This window comes from Cydia splendana, chromosome 4 (genome assembly GCF_910591565.1).
Source record: "Cydia splendana chromosome 4, ilCydSple1.2, whole genome shotgun sequence".
Taxonomy (NCBI): Eukaryota; Metazoa; Arthropoda; class Insecta; order Lepidoptera; family Tortricidae; genus Cydia; species Cydia splendana.
The window spans coordinates 15,176,229-15,189,648 of NC_085963.1; the positions used below are offsets into that span (position 1 = coordinate 15,176,229).

At 36.9% G+C, this 13,420-nt stretch overlaps 1 protein-coding gene across 1 annotated transcript in view; it reads left to right on the forward strand.

Moving 5' to 3' along the window:
- Positions 1 to 1,269: 1,269 nt before the first annotated feature.
- The window catches only part of LOC134789985 (lachesin-like), a 110,772-nt gene continuing 98,621 nt past the window's right edge, over positions 1,270 to 13,420 (forward strand). Inside the window, exon 1 of the mRNA XM_063760724.1 lies at positions 1,270 to 1,832. The gene's annotated coding sequence lies outside the window, so the exon portion shown is untranslated. The remainder of the gene's footprint in view (positions 1,833 to 13,420) is intronic.

The following is a 13,420-nucleotide window of genomic DNA, read 5'->3' on the forward strand; positions in this document are numbered from 1 at the left end:
ATTGCAGAAAAAGTTTATAACTTTGATTTAAAACCTGTATGTTATCACGAAAAATAAGAATTTAGAAATGTGTGTATTCAAGGCGAAGATTTAAGAGACGTTAAGAAGCGAAACTTCAAAAATTCAATATGGAGAATGCGAATTGTTTGTTAAGTCATAAGGCATTGTTCGACAAAAAAGAATCCTTTCAGTTATGGCGTAATGCGTATAAAGGTACATTTGTAGCAGATTTATGGAGAAGGTCTCGGTTGGTTTATGATGACAATGCCGCCGCGAACGCCCGGGAGCAGCACCTCATTTCCTCGCTGAAAGTTATAAAAAACATATTGAAAATGAGATCCCCGCAGTGGAAGACCTAGCGAATGTTATCTTGTTTTGTGATTTGCCTGTTTTTATATACGCTCCCGGGAAATAAACGTATTTTAGAGAAAGGGTCCCTTTCGGATCACAAAGTTTTTTTTCCGATACTTTGCATGTGTTCATTTGGCTATTTGTAGCCAATTTATTTTTGGACAGTGAAATATTTCAACTACGCACACAGTTATTTTATTCAGGACTTTGTTAAAGAGGATGACTCAAGGAGCGCTTTAAAGCGACTTTACCAAACTTAATACTTAGCGACACATAATTACAGATTTTAAAAACATGTGCATCTCGCTCGCACCAATGTATATGAGCGGGTTTTTTTTTTTAAAGAATGTTAACTTAAAATGTAGTCCCTAAGCAATGTATTAAATAACATATAATATTATAACATATTTTCTCTTGCGACATGCAATTAACTGTAGCTGCCTTTAGTAAGCGTTGGAAAGTTACACTATACGTTCTTATACATAATATCATAAACTGAAATAAATGTCCTATACCAAGAAAAAGTCACTAAGGCCTCCAGTGCCCCAGGCTGGAATCGAACCCGCGTCCTCTGCTACCAGACATTTTACTAAACATTTTAGTGTCTTGCTAAAATGTTTGTATTTCCGACAATATTAATTAATACTTATTACTTTTCCATTTTCCATCCAATAATACTTACTCCTTTTTCAAGTAACAGTTATAAAATTCATATATTATTAGACAGTTCCTTTAGCATTCTATTTATACTTATTTAGATAGCTCTTTTAACATCCTCAATAACATTTCATAACCATTAAACGGTAAAGTATGTACTACCATGATTAAAACAACATTAGCCCCGGTATCTCTTATTTCTTGATTTTTTTGCCTATACGTTTGTAGTACCTACGTATTTTTTATTATACTTAATGAACTTTGAAATCGCTAGGAGTGGTCTTTGACTGTATAAAATGTGGGAGCCGTTCAAGAATAAATTATAAATTGGATGTCTCTGAATTTCATTGAGCGCAGATTACTATTGATATTCCATTTACGGTGTTAAACGTCACCAATTAGCGGCACGACACTCGGCAAGCAGACGAAAGACAAAGCTCCCGTTACGGGCGTTATCCGTATGAAAGCACACAAGTTGCTGTTATGTTGAGGGCCACTATGTACAGTATTCAGGCAAAGATTGTCTTGTCAAGAGCCCGAGAGCTCAGTGCAACGCGCCCCGCGGTACAGGACGGACGCCCCACGCCGCGTCGACGCCGCCCACGCTCCTCTGACGTATCCGATACTCGAACAAAAAGTTTCCAAACTCAAATACTTTTTTCCGAATGAACAACTCTGATATGATACGTTGATGTTTGACTTTGAGGACAAAATATAGTGAACGTTAATGGATATTAGATAGTTTCGGATACGGTTTTGAAAGATTTTTGATGAAATGTGAATGTCTAAAATAAATATTTAGCTTTCTACGTCAACTGTGCAAGGTAAGTACTCGTAAATAAAGTGTCGTAGATTTAATTGGCAAAATGAGAACATTTCATTATTTCGTATTTATTATTCAATTACAAAAATTGATTGGCGTTCCGATGTTTGCCAAGCTTTCAATATTAATTTCGCTTCACCTCTCCTTTTTTGTTTTTTTTATACCGTAATGCTTCACTGATATTTTATTTTGGGTACCACTTATACGCGTAAGAGGAAAATGTTACGAGTAAACTTTATTAACATTCAATATCAATTTTGCGGTCGTTGAAAACATAGATATGTCCTAAATGCCAGTCGAATATTATTAGCTAGCAGAAATACCTACTCAGTAATTCTGATAAGCAAATATCCGAGCCGGATGGCAAATAGATCATTACCCGCAGTTGGTTTATTTCTATACGAGACCCTCCGAATTCGTCTCCAATACTTCCAGGGCAAAGTCAGCATAACAAAGAGAATTACGACAATGACGTCTACATTGAACCCTCTTAATTTTCCTTTTGGGATCCTTTGTTTTATACAGAGGCCGTGGCTATTGTCGAAATCGCTTTATGTTGCCAGTTTGTCGAAGATGAAAGAGAAAAAATAATTAGTCATGGTGTAAACTCTTGGCCGCTTAAGTGAGGTACAGTCAGTTTCAGATCATTTATAAAATTAATGTAAAATCCATGTTTTTAAGATTTCACTGGATTTTAGTTATGTACCTAATATAAAATGTATTTTGTTTTAGAGTATTATTTACCGTTAAACTAAAAACTAAACAGCGATTCTAGTAAAATACGGGAAAGCCAATTATAAGCTTGAAATATTATACCAGAATATCTCTAGCTCCGTTTCTGGCTTTAAACATTTTAATGAAATTGCGTTCACCCAAATTATACATTTATAATGAATTTGTAGGTTCGTCTCATTGGGTTTTACGTTTTCACTGTTGCGCCAATTGCTATTTTTATTGAATATATGTAATAAGAGTTACTGACTACCTATGTATAAGAAGGTTACATTGAATGAAGACTGCAGAAACGTGCCTAATGCTTCTCCGACAATTTTCTCGTCAACTATCATATAAAGCTTTATCCTTCTGAAACATATATATAACTAACCCAGTTGATTTGGTGAAGTTTTATGTTTCTGAAACGACGCCTTACTGAAATGCAATAAAAACAATTTCAGCGTTCTAGAATTTTTTTTTTCTAAGGGGTTTGTATTTTTTTTTCATTGTAGGAAAATTCGTAGAAAGACATTGTTATTGATGTCATCTACTGCTTTTATGATTATTATTACACATTGTGCTGCCAAATAAAGCAGAATAAACAATAATCTGCAAGAATCCCGTCAAACTTACGCCGTCAGGATGGCTTCCAGTATTGTCGAATGGGGACAATCTAAAGTAAAGAAGTCCTTCGTTCATGGTACCATGCCGCAACGCTAATCTAGGAAATAACCCGATCGAGAAGGCAATTATGATCCAAATTACTAGGACGCCATTGCAGCTGGTTTAATGTCAAATCTATTACTTGCTTACCTACTAGGCTTAGTGTTCCAAAAAGGACCTTGGCCTCCGACACAAGTGAACGCCGTATTCGAACTTCAAGATATTCACAAGAGACGACACGTACTAGATCCATTCTAGATACGTTATTGTTTAGATTTCAACTAGTTCTCTTTTGCAGCTCAATTCGGGCAACCAGTGTCACTTTTACGTCAGATAGTGTTAGATATCTATTAGATGTGAATTGGATCTCTAAGTCATATCTTGTGGAAATCGTTCAAGAGTATCTCCAGAATCGCATAAATGTCAAATTTGACAAGTTAGATCTTAAACATATCGTTATCGTATCTTGGTGACGTCTAAAAGATATCTAGTAGATGTCTATTTCAAAGTCCTAATCGGGCCCAACGCCGTATTCTGCGCCACTTCACGCTAGTTGGGTACTCCGAGAACGGACAGGTCTTTTAGGACTTCGTCACTCCAGCGGTATCTGGGACGCCCGGACGTTTTCCACCCACCCATGTCAAATTTATAAATATTCAAAATTGTAATTTTTAATTTCGAATGCTTCCAGCTTGTTTGTGATAGCCGATCAAGCCATATGCGTATGTGCCAACTCGCGTGCCGACGGGCAACGCTTTTATTGCCAAGCAACGCTACGTGTGCTACGCCGAAGCTCGTAGCAGCCAGCTGGGTAGAATTCTTGATATCCAATATAACAAGATCTCGTTTGTGTAATAAACTGTAAGCGATCAAGGGGCGTATTTATACTGGTTTTTTGAGGCTTCAACTCAACTGTACTTGAGCGTTGTCCAAAAAAAGTGTACATTACATTCATGTCTTCAAAATATTGACTTCTTGGGCTCATTTTACGCAGAATCATTTGTACATTCACGCCTCATACGTGAAAAAATGTGTCCCAAAATTTTGTATGAAAAATTTTTTTTCCAGTGCGTCACGTTCATACAAATAAAAAGCTTTTTCATACAATAATGTGATGATCTGGAAAGGAAATTTTTGGACATATTTTTTCATGTATGAGGCGTGAATGTACAAATGATTCCGAGTAAAATGAGCCCAAGAAGTCAATATTTTGAAGGCATGAATGAAATGTACACTTTTTTTGGAAAACGTTCACTTAGTAACAGGCCTATTCGGATTTCGAGTTAATCACAAGATCTTGAGACGATTTAGAGATTAACTAGATCTACATTAGATATCGACTAGATGTGACTTGGATAACTAAGTCATAACTTGTCGAAATCGTTCAAGAAGACCTCCAGAATCGCGGAAACGTCAAATTTGACATGTCTATCTTACAAATATCTTTTAATTATCCGTATCGTAACTTATTGAAGTCTAGTAGAAATCTAATTCATTTTCCGAATCGAGCCGTAGGAAATCATAATAACAACACTTAATTTTCCCGCTATGTCGTGGAATTGTTTTCAGATATCTGAGCGTTGTGCTTGTCAGAATAAAAAAACACTAAAAATCTAGGACTATGTAGGTACAGTTGCAATCAGATAAATCGGAGCGGCCAAGGAACATGCCTCTTTTGTTCAGGCGTTAGAGTGCGTGTTCAGATATTTTTGAGCATCCTGGCCGCTCCGATATATTTGATGGCGACTGTACTAGGTTTGAATCTTAAACAACTTTTGCGAGTAGAATCTATTAAACGAAATAATGTAAGTAATTCTAAAAGGATAAGATTGAACAATAGTAGATTGTACAACAAGGGCATAAAGTGACCTACTTTAACCCGAGGCAATTTTTTGGTCTGAGCGAAGCGAAGACCAAAATAGTAGACGAGGGTAAAAATGGACATTTATGCCCTTGTTGTACACTCTGCTTTTCACTTCGATTGCGAGGAAAATATACAAAAAATCAAATATTTTAGGTTATTTTAACGTATTTATTCAAGACTAAAGAAAATTGTTCTTGGGCCGGTCGGAGGCGCAGGGCACGCCGATCGGGAGAGCGCCGGTCGGGGGCGCGCCGGCAGGGCTGGCAGTTTGTATGGCAGAATTTGGACTTTATTGCTAAGTCAATAAGGGTCGTAATAGATGATTTTACTTTATGCTCTAGAGCATAAAATGCGATTTTATGTCGTCTACGCACGACATAAAGGTGCACTTTTTGAGCATGAGAAGTGAAAAAACATTTTTTATAGATTCGTTATTAAATTTTTACATTATTTAAAAAGCATTAACCACGACCTCGAAGCTCAAGTTGATCAAATAAAAGGTAATTATTTACTAGCGGTCGACACAGCAGTCCGTTTGAGGTCAACTGTGACGAATTCAACTGCAGCGGGTACATATCAACACTGATAATAATTGATGACCGACGTATTTTGATGGTAAATATGACAGCACTTCAGTTTTTTGTTAGATTAAATAACTTAAGACTTTGAAAGCGATTTATACATTGTTACCTTTTTTTCTAACATTTGTAACGATTTGTTACATATAATTTCATATTATGTAGGTTATTATTAATATTAATACTTACTTAGGTACAGATAAGTCGTACATTTATGTATATCTCAAAGGTAACTTAAACAATGTTATTCATTTGATTAAACTTTGTGTGAAATATTCGCGACATCCAGAGGCCGATTTAAACTTACAAAATGACATCAAAATGATATCTAAATGATGTCAGTGATTTTGCTCGTACTTGTCCGTACATGTATTGGCGCGAGCGAGACGCATGGACGACTGACATTTGTAGCTTTGATGCTTTCGGTTTTTTTTTATTAATTCTTTTACAAATTCTACTCTCGTTATTTTTTTGCTCTTTATCATTTTATCTCCGCGACTAAGAGCACCAAAAACCAATCATTAATCTAATACTAAAACCAATACATCAAACTCCGATCCAATATTTATAATTTGGTATTGATCTTGCTGGTAAGGACAAATCAGTTTTAGAGCAATCATATTTTTAGACAATTGATCATTACGTCTAATACACACTAGGACAAAACGGTAAACCAAGTGATTTTAGAACAAACGATATTAGGGATTAAGACGGACGATATTTGATTTCGCAACACAAAGATTGTGTAAAATGTGTGAAAGAGATCGGTTTTTAGCAATAAAACCGCGTTTTGTCTTTAATTTTTCTACATTTCTGTATTTTATTGAGGTGTGCTATAAAGTGTATTCTAAGTAGGTACTAATCTACGGTGTCTATATCTACAGAAAATATAACTCAATTTCGACCAAAATGTCGCCATCTGCCTTTCCACCGTCAATATTAACCTTGCCCGTGGATACCGGAACGCCGTATGTGAATAATACGTTACGTACCGTATTTTATGGTCTGCAGAACCCTAAAAAGTTGGCAGAGTTTACTGCGGACTGAATTGTGGGGTTCGACAAAACATCCGCCCGTCCGACCGTGTCCGGAACAACCACGGATTTATTTGACCACATATTATTGTACGGGTTCCTTCAAGGTTCAATGGTATATAAAATAAAATTATTAGTAGGTACTTACTCGTTATGAATAAAAATGTGCCTTCGTATATCAGTAAGTTACCACGAAATTTCATTTATGAAAATTTAAATAAGTACTTACGACATTTCTTAAATGATTTTTAGACAATCATATAACTAGAAGGAACGATATTACTAGAGATGCACCGGATATTCGGTTACTATCCGGTATCCGGCCTATCCAGCCATTATTTTAATATCCGGCCAGATACCGGAAAGTGACCTACTATCCAGCCGGATACCGGATAGTAACACCTTGATTTCGGAGTAAACAAATTAGATCTAAGAAACAGTCACGGTCATAATTGTACCCGTTTATTATCGAACGAGCGAGCGAAGCGAAGTGAAGTTCTTACATTCGACTTGAAACATTCGGCTGGCTAGGGGCACGTCCCGGCATTTCGATGTATTTAAGCTGACCTATCAGAGGATAGTTTGATACGCAATAACTGAAGTAAATGTATTCTAATTTGAATTATATTAGGTAAAGATGTAGTCGAGGGCATTATATTTTAGTCATTAAATTATCAGCAGGCTCGATCACGGGGTTATGGAGCTAGAAGAGTCTAGAAGGCCCAAAAGCTATTTATGAGGAGTCTTGCTATTCTGGTCAACTCCTTTGCATGAAAATATTAGTGGCCATAGTTTAGATACATTGGTAGGGTAGGTGGATTGTTGTCTGGTCAACTGTGGTGGGTACGCGCGTATCAGCGATCTTGAATTTAACATTTTTTTATTCAATCGTGTCGAAAATGAAATAGATGTCTATGAATCTACAATATAGTTTTTAGCGAACCGCGAGTTCTCAGTTAGGGGCGAAATACTAGTTTTAAAACAATTAAACATTCCACTCACTTGCACGCGCGCTCATTTCGAACCCAGAAATAAGTCCGCGCGAACTTTAACTACGAAACAGGTCAAAACCTGCACAATGCGCACCTGAAGAACCGAAATGTAGGTATAGTAATATTCGGCGGCCGGATACCGAATATTCGGCCTATGGTCAGGCCGAATATCCGGTATCCGGTATCCGGCCAAACAACTATCCCTTGCATCTCTAGATATTACACACTTGCCTACTTAATTTTAGGGGATCGAATTGTTATGTATAAATACCTTAGTTATACCTACATGATTAAAGTATGACGGTATATGCCATATTTACCATAAAAATATTTATACTTGTTGTGGGTACTCAACAATTATGTTTATATAAGTAGTAACAACTATATAAATATTATATTATTATGTGCTCATATAAACATAGATACCATCCATAACTCAGAAATAAATATTAGTGATAAATACACAAATAAATGCCTTTACCAGGATTCGAACCCAGGACCTCCATACACAACACGCTATGTAACGCAACGAATGTCCTAAGTATAACACTAAGTAGATAAAGCCTGACCGAAGAGGGCGCTGTTATTCTCATGTATAGTTGTTGTTCAGTACATATAGTAAAAAAAAAATTGTTTCACTAAATTCCGCAACATGCCGCGTGGTCATAATATATTCCTGTGGGCTCAGCACGGTTCCATTTTTATCGTCTATCACTGTGCGCGTCCCTTTCGCACTTACATACTTGTTAGAACGTGACAGGCTTGGTGACAAGGGATAAAAACGCGACCGTGCTACGCCGCCTGGTCTGGCTTTACATATAGTAAATTTACGGCAATGGTTTCTATCTTTTTTCTTTAACTAAACGCTGGTTGGGCCCATTTTATTGAAAATTGTATTTTATTAATTTCTTGAACAAATACAGATGTAGGAATGTATGTATGTATAAACTCTTTATTGTACAAAACACAAATTTATGGCACAGGATAGGCAGTACAAAGGCGAACATATTATAAGACATATTATAAGTTACTAATAAATTTACCTTAGTATTGACAAAATGTATAATAGAAGGATTACAAGGGTATCTGACTATGAAATTGTCGACCAATGAGTGCGCTACGTAATGGCTCTTCTACACGATGGGCCAGCGCCGGCCACTCCAAGGGACGCATTTATGCGTTAGAGGGAGCAAGTGATATTGCCATCTCATTCTACCGCATGGCTGCGTCCCTTGGAGTGGCCGGCGCTGGCCCATCGTGTAGAGGAGCCATAATGGGCATGCGCGCGTTGCGCGCCAACAGTCCAAAGAATTTGCATTGTGAACTGAATAATTTCAATTCACCTGTAAAATGGCATAAAAATACACAAAGTAAGCCCGAATATAATTATTGTAGGGTTTTTGATTATTTGAAATTATAACAATTATAATAGGACTATTTTTACCCGACTACGGCAACGCAAAAGGAGGGTTATGGTTTTGACCGGTATGTATGTGGGTATGTATGTATGTATGTTCATCTGTTCCCTCATAACTTCTAAAGTACTAATTGAAATTTGACAAACGACATGTCATTCGAATCTTCTTAATCGTCCGCTGGTTATAGGCTATATAACGTCACAAAAAAAATCACACGGCGCCCTCTAGAGGTCATAAAGTTACGAAGCAAAAAAATAAAAATAAGTAATGATGACGTGTTGTATATCACTTGAAAGAGCTCAATTAGCACATTTCAAATATATACATATTATTAGCTTTTGCACCCGGCTTTGCTTACATGCACCCGATAAAACATTAATTTATCTGGTAGGTAATTCGAACTACGAATCTACAATCGCTCTGGATTCTATCTATTCGCGTGTTACGCGACTACGGCGATACAAGAAGGATTTTTCAAAAGAAATTTGTTTGGCCGCTATATACATGGTGTTTTTTAATGACCTGCAATATTTTATAACGTGAATAGGTACAGTTAGAAGTCCAGATCAGCAATTTTTTTTACGAGATCGGGTTAGGTCTCATGGTAAAATTGCTTAGTATATTCACCTTGTAAAATTCGCAGTGGTCAGGCGAAGCATACTGAAACGTACCTATGTGACGCACCGGACTCGGTCCAAAAGGCGACACTAAAAGGGTCAGGCGTAGCCCGATGTACGTGGCGCGCTGTACGCGGTCCAAAGCCGGGCGCCTTCGGCACCCTCATACTAAAAGAGTCGGGCGTAGCCCGACGTACGAGGCACGATGTACGCGTTCCAAAGCCGGGTGCCTTCGGCGCCCTCATACTAAAAGAGTCGAGCATAGCCCGACGTACGAGGCTCGCTGTACGCGTTCCAAAGCCGGGCGCCTTCGGCGCCCTCATACTAAAAGAGTCGGGCGTAGCCCGACGTACGAGGCTCGCTGTACGCGTTCCAAAGCCGGGCGCCTTCGGCGCCCTCATACTAAAAGAGTCGGGCGTAGCCCGACGTACGAAGCCCGATGTACGCGTTCCAAAGCCGGGCGCCTTCGGCGCCCTTATACTAAAAGAGTCGGGCGTATCCCAGAGATTCAGAGGATAGCCGTGGTCGTATGCCACTTTACCTTAATGTTTATAATCGTGGCGTACGTCCACGGCGATCCTTTGAATATCTCTGTAAATATATAAAAAAATGATAACTCTTATAATTTTCCTGTATGATGATGTCATTTCATACTTTTTAGAGCGCGATTTGCAGTAGTCGGGTTTTAGTTTTTGAACTTATTTTTTATTACATATAACGTCAGTACGTTACCCTATTTCTTTACTTTTCTCAAAATATATAGCACTTTAGGTACTAATATGCCTCATGATCACCCAGTCTCGGTATGGTACTTACAGTAAAAAGTTTGATTTGTGCCATAAAATTAGATCAATTCATTAATATTAATATGTTATCAAACGCTTAACCGATTAACGACGAATAAAGCTCGATTGAACAAGTGTTTAAAAAAGTCATCGTTTATAAGGTTTACGTATGGTTGGTAAATATTTAGTAGGTAACCTACCCGAAATTTAATAACCATGCGCACTATCGGTTACACCACTAACTTCAGAATTAATTAAGACAGCAATCCCTATTAAAGTGTCCATGGACTACGTGCCGGGCGCTAACTATAAGGCCCGCGTTCCATCGCAGATGAGCCAAACATTAAATTCTACTCAGCGTGCCATTACCTTCACAATTACTGGCTATAATGTTCATCGTATAAAAATAACGTTGGACTTTTGACGAAACAAAAACTCACTTCCAATCGTGACCTTTTTGAAATCGAGTTATCGCCAATGGATCACGCGCTTAAGGCAGTCATTAATGGACAGTGTTGTTGTCCCAACTTATTATCGTTTAATTTATAGCCACACATTAGCGCTTGAGGCGCCATTAAGCTAGGGAAGAGTCGGGGAATAAATAAGGTCGGGGAAAGTTCACATGATGAACACCCCAACCCTAACTCACTTTCCTCAGCACGTGCAGTCGTTAAATTGTCGCTGGTCGGTATAGAGTTTGTATTTATACCTTAATGACACGCTCTAGAGGAGTTTTAGGTCAGTTGTCTTAACTCCAGGATATACTGTTTAATATAATATCATAAACCATTTTGGTCAGAAGTTTTATTAACAAATAAAGGATTCATTATTCTACTCGCCCCAACTTTAACGTCAAAGTAAGTGATTCTTTGGAATGGATTCCTCAATGAAAACATTCTAAACCCTTCTAATTACAAGAACGTCCTTGTAAAGCCTGCAGCATTATTTCGCTGCAGAGCCAAATTCACAGAATCACCGAGGAAGGGTTCAAATTCTAAATTCTACCGACAGGTCTGACATTAAACAGTGCTATGTTTGACATGTTTCTATTTGTCGTGTTATCTGTTCAAACAAAATTCAATTTTAATACCATCGTATTAAGCTTGCTTCTTCTAAAGCAAATGCTAAAGGGTCGTCAACGAATACCCAAAGAAGAAAAGACCTTACTGACGAGTCATAAGAACGAATATCATTTCGTCATCCATTGATGACTTCCCTCGGATACTTGAGCAAAATTGAGCTTTTTGTGAAATACTGTGAATTTTCTTTCGAGTACGTTAGAGTATATTTTACTGTGTCGAAGGATAAGGAAGATTGCCTATTCGTAGACATGTCAACGATAAGAGTAGTCGTTATAAAGGTTGTCGGAATCCCTAAAATATAAACATCGTCCAGATGTCACAGATAAGCGGGAGGCTTTTTGGCCTAATGGAGGATTACCTTAGCTGTCGACAAAGTCGAATAACTAAAGCTGAACGATTTCATTGCACACATTGATTTAAGTAACTATATATCTTATAGATAATTGTTTTACTGTATGATTGAATCATTTCCAAAGTTCCGAAAATTTATAAATATTAACCTATCTTTCACTAAATTTTCTTATCTATCTTTAAACTTTTGCTTTATACTGTTTTTATTTTGTTTACCTCTTATTAGTTAAGCATCACTGAATGTTTCCTTTTACTGGTTCTATATATGTAAGTAAGTATATTAGATGTAATAACTGTTAGTGGACCTCAATAATCAAAAATAAAATAACTGCCTAAAAGTTTCATCCTGCTTCGAAATTATATTGACCAAATTCACTTTTAAAACTCCCAAAAAATATTAATTCAATGTTTTCCTTAATAATTTTCGGAGACAGAATAATAATATTTATGTTAATTATGCAAAATGATACACCTTGACCCTGAAGTAACAATTTAATGGGACAGGATCGAATTATAAGGAAACTGAGTGGAATATCTCGGTCATTTTCTAAATGAAACAGAAAAGAAAACCCCGAGATCGGACGGTCAATGGTATCTTTTACCTCACGGAATTGCAAATTCCAACTTTAAATGTGGTCTTTATATTTTTATTGATAATTTCATGTGACAAAGGATAGCTAAAATAAGTATATTGTTTACGTGTGTTCACTTGCTTGAGGTAACAGTTTCGTATGTGTGAAATCTTTCAGTAGGTAACTACTTACAAATCTGTTCTTATTGCAACTACAAATATCGGACATCTGATGATATTGTCTCGAATCACTCTTTTGAACATTTCAATCAAATGGTATATTAAATCAGAAAAATATATTATTAACACGATTATAATATTCTAGATTGTAATGCTCGATATCAAACACGATATGGAACCTCTTTATAGTAAGTAGTCGAGGATTTTTGAGTGAGCACATGTATAATATATCGACATATTTTTAATCGATATCAAATCCCTAGAACGTGCCCCGAGTTAGCACACGGATGCCGATAATTATATGTAGATTTAAATATATCGTTTAAAAATAACGCATGGACAAGGGTACGCAAAGGTCGGGCACAAAATATGATTTAATTAAACAGCTTATGAAGGAAAGAGCAACCCTTCCTACTTTATTAAGTCCAAATCGTACGCCAGGATTGATGGCTGTTTGACAGAAACCCAACGAATCGTAATTTTATTGAAGCCACAGCTGCGGACTTTTACCTTCTCTTTTGTGAAATGCGAAATTTGTCCCTCAGGTATCATTTCAATTTATTATATTACAAATGCTCGGCAAAAATAATATCGCTATTAATAATAACAAAACATTGTATACAAATTTCATGATTAAATTTTATGTCGCTGTCAGTGGATAGGACGACTAAACTATATTATGTATTATTATTAGAAATATATATTTTTCTCATCACAGAACAATGGTGCTCCGGACATTT